Source organism: Elgaria multicarinata, chromosome 1 (assembly GCF_023053635.1).
Source record: "Elgaria multicarinata webbii isolate HBS135686 ecotype San Diego chromosome 1, rElgMul1.1.pri, whole genome shotgun sequence".
NCBI lineage: Eukaryota > Metazoa > Chordata > Lepidosauria > Squamata > Anguidae > Elgaria > Elgaria multicarinata.
The window spans coordinates 146708924-146721154 of NC_086171.1; the positions used below are offsets into that span (position 1 = coordinate 146708924).

The 12231-nt window shown below is 41.3% G+C and overlaps 2 protein-coding genes across 2 annotated transcripts in view; one reads left to right on the forward strand and one right to left on the reverse strand.

Moving 5' to 3' along the window:
* Positions 1 to 1799, reverse strand: part of YIPF1 (Yip1 domain family member 1) — a 78825-nt gene extending 77026 nt beyond the window's left edge. The window contains exon 1 of the mRNA XM_063138865.1: positions 1790 to 1799. The gene's annotated coding sequence lies outside the window, so the exon portion shown is untranslated. The remainder of the gene's footprint in view (positions 1 to 1789) is intronic.
* The window catches only part of GLIS1 (GLIS family zinc finger 1), a 253796-nt gene that overhangs the window by 15639 nt on the left and 225926 nt on the right, over positions 1 to 12231 (forward strand). The gene's annotated exons all lie outside the window — the stretch shown is intronic.

Genomic DNA, 12231 nt, shown 5'->3' on the forward strand with positions numbered 1-12231 from the left:
TGATTGGAAAGTTTACACAGTGAGACACATTGGCTTTTGGTTGACTATTTATTCATGGTTATAAAATTTGGATTCTGTCTAGAAAAGGAGGTTAATAAGCATTTATGTGGAATGCGAGAAAATCAATTGCTTGCCTTTTTGGTAATTGGGTGTTAAGCAGATGATTTCAGATGGAACAGTAGTGCAGCAGTATTGTTCAGTGATCTAATGAGGGTCTTTTGCTCAATACATTCTGAGAACCTGTATTATTCTAAAGTACCCTGCAACTTACTTAATCTTGCAGTGGAATCCAATTGAACCTCTCTGTGAAAGATGTTCCGTAACTGGTGGGACCATTAGTGGTTACCCAACTTGCTTCATTTGGAGAGGACCTTAAGTAGGGGTGGGCAAACTCATCTGCGCTTGCCTCGGTGGGTGCTTATCTTGCCACCCCTGCCATTGCTTGCCTTGGCCTGGTGAGCGCTGGGCAGCCACATGCCCTCACACTGAAATTGCGCACTTCCATTTCCTGTGTTAATGGCAGCCACCATTGACGCAACAGGCGAATTGCACAGTTTCTGGAGCCTCTGTGAATTTCACAATTCCCCCTGTTCCGTCAACGGCGAAGGGGAAGTGCATGATTTTAGCACGGCGGGTAGGCAGCTGCTGAGCGTGGAATTAGGAGTGAAGTGGGCAAGTTTGCTGATGACACCAAACAAGTTAGGGTGGTTAAAACAAACTGGGAGAATAGGCATCAAAATGGTAAATGCAGTTCAGTGTAAGTAAGTGTAAAGCGAGGCATGTTGGGGCAAAAAATTCCAACTTCAAGTATATGCTGATGGGATCTCAAAATGCTGGAACCTGGGGTCGTCCCATGAATCTGATTGGTGGCAGATTCAGGAGAGATAAAAATTCCTTCACACAGCGCATATGAAACTGTGGAATTCACTTCTACAAGATGTGGTGATGGCCACCAATATGAAATTCACTTTTACAAGATGTGGTGATGGCCACCAATTTGGATGGCTTTAAAAGGGGATTAGACATATTCAAGGAGGAGAAGGCTATCAATAGTCCTGATGGCTATATGCTACCTCCAGTATCAGAGGCAGTATGCCTACTGTATGTATGTCAGTTGCTTGGGAACCTGGGGGAGAAGATGCTGTTGCACTCAAGTCCTGCTTGTGGGTTTCCTGTGGGAAGCTAAATGTGGTTGTACCATAGATTTGTATAAGGGGAGTGAACAGAATGCTGGACTTGATGGACGCTTGCTGTGATCCATCTTGGTTCTTCTTATGTAACCAACGTGTACCCTATGGGCAAGATACATCCACTACCCTGCTCCTTGTTCCCTAGGGAGGGAACAATGCTAGTAACATCACAATAACATTTTAAAAAGGCATATTTCCCCTCATAAACTACACATAAATTTTATGTGTAATAAAAACCCATTCCCTTTTCTTCAGTGAACACTCAAGATTCTGGAGTATGTGACTACAGGAAGTAGTTTTTCCAGGGAACAGAGTTGTGTATCATGCCAGTGCATTATGTATATGATCGTTAATAAAATGAAAATCATACCATGTTGAATGTTTTTAAAGTTAGCCGTGTTGGGTGTGTGTGTACACACAGATTCATGCACATAAGGACTTCAGGCGCATATTTCATAAGACTGCCAACACTTTTATAAAATCTTCATTTTTCATTAACTTGCTGCCTGAGGGTGTGTATACAAATGCAATTCCTCTAAAACAGGAAGCTAGGTCTGTGTTTCCCCTGTGTTTTCGCATAGAAGGATGACACAGTGAAGTGAAAAATAGACACGAAAGAACTATTTTTGCTTCTCCTGGGTTTAAGAAGGGGTTTATATTGGCAAGGAACGAACTGTTTTAGGGTAACAAAAAGTCCCCCCTCCTTTTTTTTCTTTTGGAAGAAAAACACATTGGGAAGTTCTACTGGTAGTAACATAAGTAAAACTCTTCTTGAATTTGATAAAAACGGATTGCATTGGAGCTGCAAAATTGGGAATGTGATTGGTTTAGCTCAGTGGCTTCTAAACTGTTGCAAAAGGAATTAATAAACTAAAGGGGTGGTCGTGATGGTGGGGTGTTTTAGGGCCTTTCTGTTCGATCTTCTCCATGATTCAGGAATCAATGTATTTTTGCTGTTTTGTACCAAGCACCTAATGACATTGTACTTTACGACTGGGTTCGAACAATACAGTAACCCATAATGGGTTAAATAAGCCATGGTGGTTTAATTAACCCATTGTGGCTTATTGTGTCATCTGTTAGCTACTTTTTAATCCACAATGGCTTATTTGGCCAAAATAACCCACTCTGATCATCATGGTCTGCAGTAGGGTTTATTGTGGGTTATTGTGTCATCTGGCAGTCACCATGCGTTACTTTATTCACTCACAAGAGTTGTGCAGCAAGAGCAGTTCAGATCACTGCTGCTCTGCTCTTTGCAAGCATTCTCTGTATGATAGAAACAGCTTACACGGGCTATTTCATCAGTGTTTAGGGGAAAATGTGCAATTGGGAATACCTTAAATCATCTATGCCAGCAATGTCTATGGGGTGTGCAATTGTGCTTTAGCCCTTTAGCGAATGAGCAGAAGAGCCCTACAGTGCTCCGAAGTGCATTACTGTCAGTGGGGGAAACACAAGGAATGGGTGAAAAATGCTTGCAGGGTTTTGAGGGTGTGTTGAGTGCATTGGGTGCCTCCCAACTGTGTGTGAGATTTTGTCCTGATCCTGCAAACTTCCAAAGGTTTATTGCACCACCACCCCATTTGGTGCACCTGGAGTTTTCACTCCTTTGTGTGTAATTGTGCAGGGTTCTGATGGTACATCGGGTGCTTTTAAACTAGGGGAGGCCATGTATGAAGTTTTGTCTTGATCCTGCAAACTTCCAGAGCTTTAGAGCCGCCACCTTCTTGTCGGGGTGATGTTGGAAGTGCTGAATTAAGCCTCTGTAGTTTACCCTACACCTCTCCCCTCGCACTGGGATATCGTGGAAAGTTAAAACAGGCTGCTGCAATGTTGTCAATGGGTAAAACCATGCCACTGCTCAAGTGGGAGGATTGCAGCAGGACGGGATGGGGGAAGATGACTCCGATTATGCAGAGTAGCTTATTAAGCCATCATGGTTTAAGTGACATCCAAACCCGACCAACTTGTTAGCCGATATAATTGGGAAGAGAATCTTTCTGTAGATTATTTGATTAATAACCATTCTTCTAGGAAATGGTGCTCAAATTGATTAATAATAAAGCCGCTGTTTAAAATAAAAACATAATGGAAACAATAAAAAACAAATACATTAAAAGCACAATTCAAAAAAATAACAGTGACAGAATAAAAACAGCACCCAGCCCAACAGTCCAGCTTACATGCCATTGGCCTGGTTGAATAAAAGTGGAAGAACAGCAGAGAGAGAGCCAACCTAGCGTCCCTTGGCAGGGAGTTCCACAGGCTGGGAAAAGCTACCAAGAAGGTCATTCTCGCGTCCCTACCAACAGTGCATCCTATGGCAGCAGTACCAAGAGAAGGGTCTTCGCTGATTTTCTTAAAATTAAAAAATATATTGTAAAATTAAAAAATATATTTCACAACACACCAGTTCTGAAAGGTTTAAATCAAAGATGCTCTCCTACTCACTTTCCAGAATACTAGTCAGTTTTGGAGAGTGGTAGTGAAGTCCGCAAAGGCTGTACCACCAATTACATGAACCATTCCTAATGTTGTGAAATATTATGGTACATAATAAGGTCTGTTGGCAATTCAGAAATACTTAGAATTAATACTATGAATCTTTTTCATAACCTTCTGTAGATCTCTCAATGCCAACTGGCTGTCTAAAACTACTGGATTGTGATTTGTAATGCAACAAGCTCAGCCTATATATAAAGCATTAGCAGAGTGGTAACTTGATATATGAAACTATAAAAGAAATGTTAGTATTTAATGAGTGGTACATCATTTCATCTGTGTAGTGACTAAGCTCTGGTTCAAAGTGGTGCAATTGAAACACGTTATTTTATTTCTCATGCAGACTTCTTCTGCCCAATGGGAGCCTTATATTTGAGAGCCTTATATTACCACTTAATTGCTTGAAGGAATAATATTATTTATTTATTGTTATCCATTAACTACTTCTAGTGCTTAATAAGCTCATGCAAGTCGGTCTTATAACATGACCATTTGGAATGTGTTGTCTTGGTTTTAAAAGCAAAGCTGAATGTGTGTTAGCCCAGGGCCAATGTGTATGATCATTTGTGCATGCCGACATAAAGTCTGAATTACATGCATTGAAGAATTTCCTTTTTAATGTGTCATAAAATTATATAGATATATAGATATTTTATCCTTTTTTTATACTGCTTTATCATGTAATAGGTGGTTTTTTTACTTATTAAAAGTGGAATAACTGTAGTCTTTAGCAGAATATCCATCATTAATGAACTGGGGTGGTCAGACAGAAAGGCAGTGCTGGGAAGGGGATCCACAGTTTATCTCTGTGTACCCTGCACACTAAGACATGGCACTTGAACATAAAGTTTTGTTATCTAGAGGCCACCACTCCCTCAACCCCACCCTGCTGTTTTTTGGCAACCATACACTTAGTTTCAGTACATTCACTTGATGTTCTCCTTAACATGTAATTGGGGCTTGCAATAAGCTCTGTATTTGTTCCTGCGAGTGTCCATGTTTGAGAAAAAGTGTTTTACTCTCAGTGCCATTAATGTAGCAAACTAAACCTATATAATGCAGGTATTGTGATATTTTGGAATCAGGCTGAAATGCATCTTAGAATCATAGAATAACAGTAGAGTTGGAAGGGTACTGATTTATGCAATGGGATTTTGGAGTGGCCAAGTTTGCCGATGACACCAAATTATTTAAGGTTGTTAAAACACACAGAGATTGTGAAGAGCTCCAAAGGGATCTCTCCAAGCTGGGAGAGTGGGCATCCAAATGGCAGATGTGGTTCAATGCAAGCAAGTGTAAGGTGATGCACGTTGGGACAAAAAACTCAACTTCAAGAATAACCTGATGGGATCTGAGCTGGCAGTGACTAAACAAGAAAGAGATCTTGGCATTGTGGTGGACAGCTCGATGAAAATGTCAGCCCAGTGTGTGGACGCTGTAAAGAAGGCAAACTCCATGTTAGGCATTATAAGAAAAGGAATTGAGAATAAAATTGCCAGTATCATACTGATTTTATACAAATCTATGGTGCAACCACATTTAGAAAACTGTGTACAGTTCTGGTCACTTTATAATATATATAAAATATAGAGTTGGAAAAGGTGCAGAAAAGGGCAACTAAAACGATGAAGGGGCTGGAGCATCTCCCCTATGAGATAAGGTTACAACAGCTGGGATTGTTTAGCTTGGAAAGGAAGAGTCTAAGGGGAGACATGATAGAGGTGTATAAAATTATGCATGGTGTGGTGAATGTAGATAGGGAGACATTTTTCTCCCTTTCCCAAAATAATAGAACCTTGAGTCATCCTATGAAGCTTATAGGTGACAGATTCAGGACAAATAAAAGGAAGTACTTCTTCACACAGCGCATAGTTAAATTATGGAATTCACTACCTCAGGATGTAGTGATGGTGACTAATTTGAATGGGTTTAAAATGGGTTAGATAAATTCCTGGAGGAGAAGGTTATCAATGGCTACTAGCTCTGATGGTCGTATGCTACCTCCAGTATCTGAGGTAGTAAGCCTGTGTGTACCAGTTGCTAGGGAACAGGAGTGGGAGAGTGCTGTTGCACCATGTCCTGCTTTGTTGGTCCCTGGCCGATGGCTGGTTGGCCACTGTGAACAGAGTGCTGGACTAGACGGACCCTCAGTCTGATCCAGCATGGCACTTCTTAGGTTCTTATGAGTCATAACTACACAAATGAGGGTGAAATTGTGTTGTCTTGGTTTCCTCAGATTTCTACTATAATAGCTTCCTGTGCTGTTCAGTTAGCACCGGTGTTGTGTGGATTCTTCCCGCCGGAGGAATTCTGATGCTAACTCTAAGGAGGCAGTGTGCAGCTATTCCATTTTTTCTTACTTAATGGATTTTCTGTGGTAAGGAAAAAGATGGAGGAAGTGTTGGGAAAACCCGGAAGGGCAACGAGTGGAAGATGTCATTATCTAGAAAAACGCCCTCTCCCCCAATAAAATTCTGTGAATGAGGCAGGGCAAGAATGTGACAAAATCCTTGTCTGGCTCCCTGAGAGACAGAACACTGCTATGTGGAGCACTGACAGGATATTTAGGTGGAAGGGTTAGTGTTTGAGTTCAGTACTTCCTAGGCTCCTATGACTTTCATTTGGTATTTGGGTTTCACATGATTATTCTGAAGATGAAGTACCCAAACCCCCTGCACCAGAAATTAAGGGGAAGAACTTGGGATCAGAAGGTGGTGTTCCCTAAACAGACCCCTGAGCCTGGCGTACCTTTTTATAAAAAGTTAAAAATGAAGCACTAGCCATAGGATAAGATCAGCAGGAGGGAAGAGGCCAGGTTCCTTCTGTGTACCTCTTCTCCTGGTCCAAATTTCAGATGACTGCTGATCTTTGAAAGCACACATTTAAGCCTGAAATGCTTATTTCTGTCCACAATCTTGTTCTTATAACTTTTTTTTTTTACATTAATAACCTTGCAAACTGGCTTGCATCCAGAAAGAGTTAGTTGCATTGCAGTTCCCATGAAATCAGTGTGACTTTAGTCATAGCTAACATTTCTTGTCGGTTTCTGAGGGATTTGGGGAGAAACAGTGTCATAATCATGAAAATAATGGAGGATAATTCATATCCTCCACAAATGCCCCATCAGGCTTTATTTAATTGATCCTCTGCCCGATCCTGACTAGTTTCTGAAATGGGAACTAAGCTCAGCCGAGGAGAAAGAGCCCAGAGTTGAATTTGCAAAGAATAATTGCTGAGGAAGGGAAGAATTGCACTCTCTCAAGGATAGGCGTGGTTGGGCACCTGGCAAAGACTCACAACCCAGCAGGGGCCTACTGACAAGACCCCCTGGAGTTGTTCCTACTCTTCACCATGGCAACCTGCTTGTTCACCTGCCTCTTGCTTAGGCCCAGACAACAGTGATGGTGAGAAGGGAGAACAGTAGATGCCGCTGCCTACTTGCTCACTGGTTCTCCACCTGTCAAGCAAGTAAATTGTAGCAGAGGATTTGGAGCCATAGCAGCTAGCGACAATGGCAGTGAGGAGGTAGACTTACTGGAGAAGATAGTCCATTGAGGGTGTCTTGCCCAAAAGCCCTCAAAAACCTGGACCTGAGACTGCTTCCTCTCTTGCCCATGTGTAGATTCTATCCTGTAAGTGCTCTGCCTTGCTCCTGCATTCCCATTATTGCTAAGTCTGTCGGTCGAGACTTGTGCTGAGCTGGTGGAACAGACTTTTGCTGCTCCATCCCTGCCCTTGTTGTCCACAGAAATGGCGCCCAGCTGATTAAATGCTGAATCGGTAAAGCCCTAGTCAACAATACCAGAACGAGGGTGGGCTGGCAACCATGTACACTGATGGTGCTATATAAATAAATAATAATAATAATAATGTCCATCCCCCAACAAGAACCAATGAACTGGAGGGGGAAAGGGAAGAGGCGGGGTGGATGCAATAGCAGGAGAGCAAACAACAGTGGCACTCGTGTAAGGGACCAGCGCTTGCCACGCTAATGAAACAGAGTTCAAAATTGCGAGTGCATACCAGGAAAAAAAGTAGGTGTGATGGAGCCATAAGGCTTTCTTGGTGGTAGCCCCACACCCTTGGAGTTCCCTTTCCAGGGAAATACATATGGCTTCATCACAGCTGACTTCTAAAGAAACAACAACAACCCTTAAGGCACATTTATTCCAGTCTGCATTTGGTGCTTAAAAATTATTAGCTGCTGTGTTTGTGTGTATTTAATTGTAATTTGTATGTTCATGTTTTTGTAGTACTGTAAGCCACTTTGTGAGGACAAAGCGCCTTGAAAGGCAGGTTAAAAATCTCTTAAATAAATATTATAAATTTTATTGTCAGTGATTAGGAACTTTAAATTGGTAGTGGCTCTTGTTTTGGGTATGCACTCAAGTGAAACAATATTAAGGAGAAATTGTTATCTTTCACTGAAATAGCAAAAATAATGTTGCTTATAAGGTACCAAATTCCATAGTCAAGGGAGTACATATCCTTGTGGAATATATAAGGTTATCAGCCCAAACTTAAGTTGTGACATTCTTTTTTATAGGTAGCATTCAACTTCAGATGTCCAAGATAGGACAGAACATTCTGTTATGGTAAATTGTGGGTTTAAACCAAATTGACAAGGTGAAAACTGAATTTAGGATTTAAACAATCCTGAACATGATATGAACAGAGTAAAATATATTGGATTGGATCCAGGATCTGTGTTCCATGAGAGGAAGGGCTCTGCTCTTGGAAGGTTCCTCTGCTTGATGTTTAGGGATCTCTTCCCCCCACCCACCCTGGTACACCACAGCTCACCTCATTCAGCGGGTTCTCTAGACTCTGTGTACCATTTTCAGAGAACTGGAGGGGCTGCCATGGGAAGGAGCTGGTAGGAGTTGGGGAAGTCCACTTCCACCAGCATAATTGTTCGAGTGTAAAACTGGATCTAACCCATTATCTAAGAATGTGCTGGATCATCCTTACAGCTGATAGAGAAAAGTGTTTCCTGTCCTGAGTTGTAGTTTTTATTGCTTTACAAATGACCTTCCCGTGTTACATTTCTAGCATGGGAAATGTCATATCTATAGCACAAATCTATTGATTTTATTGGAGTTTGGAATTTCTCAAAGAAACCTAGATGGATGAGGGTGCTGAGATGCGCTGTTGGTGATCACCAGCTGCTGCCCTTGAACAATGATTCCTACGCTTCCTAGGGACTGCCAAACCATTTTAATTTTCTAGATTCAACAGCTACACACACACACACAGATATAGAGAGAGGGGTATATGCAAAAGTTACATTTTTATTTATTATATATCATGTATGTTCTACCTTGTCCAACTAGGATGTTCAGAACAGCTGTTCTCATATAGATTATCACATCCCCCCTGCCATTGGGCAAAAGGCAGGATGCAACTAAAAATCCTCCTCCTCATTTTCAAGCTACTTATTCTCCATTCCTGCTTCACACTTTGTGACTAGACACAAGCATCCCACATACCAGTATCCTAACAAATCTTTACAGCCTAATGTATCATTTTGTTAATTCCCTTCTTCCACGAAATGCTTTTATAATCCTTATTTTATTCATTTTAACAATCCTGGGGAGATTATGACTTGCCCAAGGCTACCCAAACATTCTGTGACTGAGCCTGGGATCTGAACTTAGTCCAATACTGTCATGCATTGGACCTTGCCATTATGTGGTTCCCACGGTCCCTCTGAGTAGAGTCTGTTCTCCTCTGGTGTCCTGTCTTTATAGTTTCTTCAACAATTTTATTTAGTATTATAAATGTAGATTAGTTTAATCTGACATTTGCTCCTGATATAAAATTGTGAGAAAGTCTCTAGTTTAGTTTAATCTGACATTTGCTCCTGATATAAATTTGTGAGAAAGTCTCTAGTCATTTTATGATGAGGATGATGAATTTAATTTCTATACTGCCCAATAGCCAAGGCACTTTGGGTGCTTCACAACAATTCTTTGAAGAAAGCCCTACAACATTATAAACATAACACAACTTTATTATAAAACATGGTCTTTTTTTTTAAGATACAAGCTAAAAACAATTTTAGTACACAATTTCAATAACAGACCTGTTCAAGACAGCTGACATAAGTCTTGCATCCTATGTTATTAAAAGCCTAGGAGTAGAAAGTGGTCTTAAACTGGTGCCGTAAAGCAGACAGTGTTGACGTCAGGCAGGCCTCCGTGGGCAGCTCATTCTGTAGTTGGTGGGCCATCACTGAGAAGGCCAGCTCCGTTGTTGTCACCTCTCTAGTCTCTTTAGTGTTCGCCTATTTTTTTATTTGAAACATTTTATATACTGCTTTTCAGACACCATAAGGGCTTCCAAACGGGTCCCAACAATAAAACACATTCTAGATAGAATTAAAAATTAGCATAGTAAAGCCACACAAAAAATAGAGTAAAATTAAGTACCAGTAAAGTTAACAGACAGTTAAAACACATTAGAAGTTTTTCAAAATAAAAATGTCTTAAGTGCTTGCCTAAAAACCATTAAAGAAAGGGCCTGTTGAACCTCTTTTGGGGAAAGACTGGGATTCTGCCACCAACAAGGCTCTATCTTGTGTTACCACTAGCTGCATTTCCCTTGGTAGTGGAGCAGAGAGCAGAACTTATAATTGGAGAGCTGGTTCAAGCAGAGGAGGTGGTCATTCAGATATTTTGGTTCCAAGCCATCTAAGCCCCGCTCGTGCTCTTTGCTCCTCTGATGCCATGTTTCTCGCCTGCCCAAGGGCCTCTACTTCCCTTGCTCGGCTTCGTCCATTCTCTTCTGCTGCCCCTTATGCCTGGAACGCTCTTCCAGAACATTTGAGAACTACAAGTTCAACCGCAGCTTTTAAAGCTCAACTAAAAACTTTTCTTTTTCCTAAAGCTTTTAAAACATGATGTTGTGCAGACTTCTACTGTTACTTTCTACTGTTAGTTTTACCCTACCCTGTGCCTGCTTACCCTACCCTGTACCTGTTTGCATTCTCTTCCCCTCCTTATTGTTTTACTATGATTTTATTAGATTGTAAGCCTATGCGGCAGGGTCTTGCTATTTACTGTTTTACTCTGTACAGCACCATGTACACTGATGGTGCTATATAAATAAATAATAATAATAATAATAATCTAGGTTTTTTTCCCAGTAATAACCAGCACTTTAATTGGCCCTGGAAATGAATAGGGAGCTAGTGCAGATGATGCAGGACTGGTGTAATATGATCTGAAAGGTGGACCCCTCAAAGCATTTTGCATTTACTGCAGTTTCTGAATAGTTTTCAAAGGGAGATCCACATAGAGTGCATTGCACTAATCTAATCTGGAGGTGATAAGGGCACGTGTAGCTGAAGCCAGATCTGCCTCCTCCAAGGAGGGACATAGTTGGTCACTTTTTGAAGCTGAGCAACTGAATTCCAAACTACAGCTGCCAGATGGATATCCAGTAGCAAATTCAGAATGTAGGAGCATCCTCAAGCTGTGAACATGGCCCATCCAGATCAGGTTGTACCTCTACTCCCAGATCTGTTTGTCTACTAATTATCAGTACCTTTATCCTGTCTGAATTAAGCCTCAGCTTGCTAGCCCACATTCAATCCATCACTCAGACAAATGTTCAAGAACTTCGCATTTACTTTGGCACCAGCTGAAAATGAGAGCTTCTTGTTCTCACACTGTTGCTTGTTAACCTCACTGTGATCTTGTGAACCAGGATTGTCTGTATTTTTCAGTCTGCCCTGATATCACTATTTACACCTCTTCCCTCCCTCCGCTTGCGCATGCATGTTCACTCAATTAAAGGTTGATACTTGATATATCTGATGAAGTAGACAGTGTCCATGAAAGTGTATGCCAGAATAAATACATTTGTAATCTTTAATATGCCCCAAGACTCTTTTTGCTGCAACAAATGAACACAGCTACCCCTCTGGAAGTTAGTGTGTAGGGCAAGAGCAAACCACAGTTTTCCATACCGTCCAAATGGGCCAACAGGCTTGCGCAAGTTTGTGCTTGTTCTACAAAAATTGGTAAAGATTGCAAACCAGAAGTAAATAGTAAGCTATGGCTTGTCACAAACCAGGATCAGAGGAAGGGGATCATGATGTCTGAGGAGAGATCACACAAGCCTGAGAGTCCTTCAAGGTTTGTCCATATATTAAACTACCCTCCTCTCACATCCCTACTTTTCTGCCTGCCTGTATTTAAAAGTCTCACTCCACTCCAAAAGTTGAAGTTTACTTTAATTCTTTGGTATTCTACCTTACCTCCAAAGAACTGATGGCACTGTTAATGGGATTTTTATTTCACCTTCATACCAACCTTGGGAGGTGGCTTAGCCTCAAATTCTGTAATTTGCCCAGGTGAATTATGTGGTCGAGTGGGAAGACTAGGTTACCCACATTGCAACTCTTTCAGCTAACTGAGGGCTCATCTACACCAAGCAGGATATTGCACTATGAAAGCGGTATATAAAATGCAGGAGCCACACAACTGCTTTATAGCACTATTGAAGTGCACTGACAACTGTTGGGACCCAT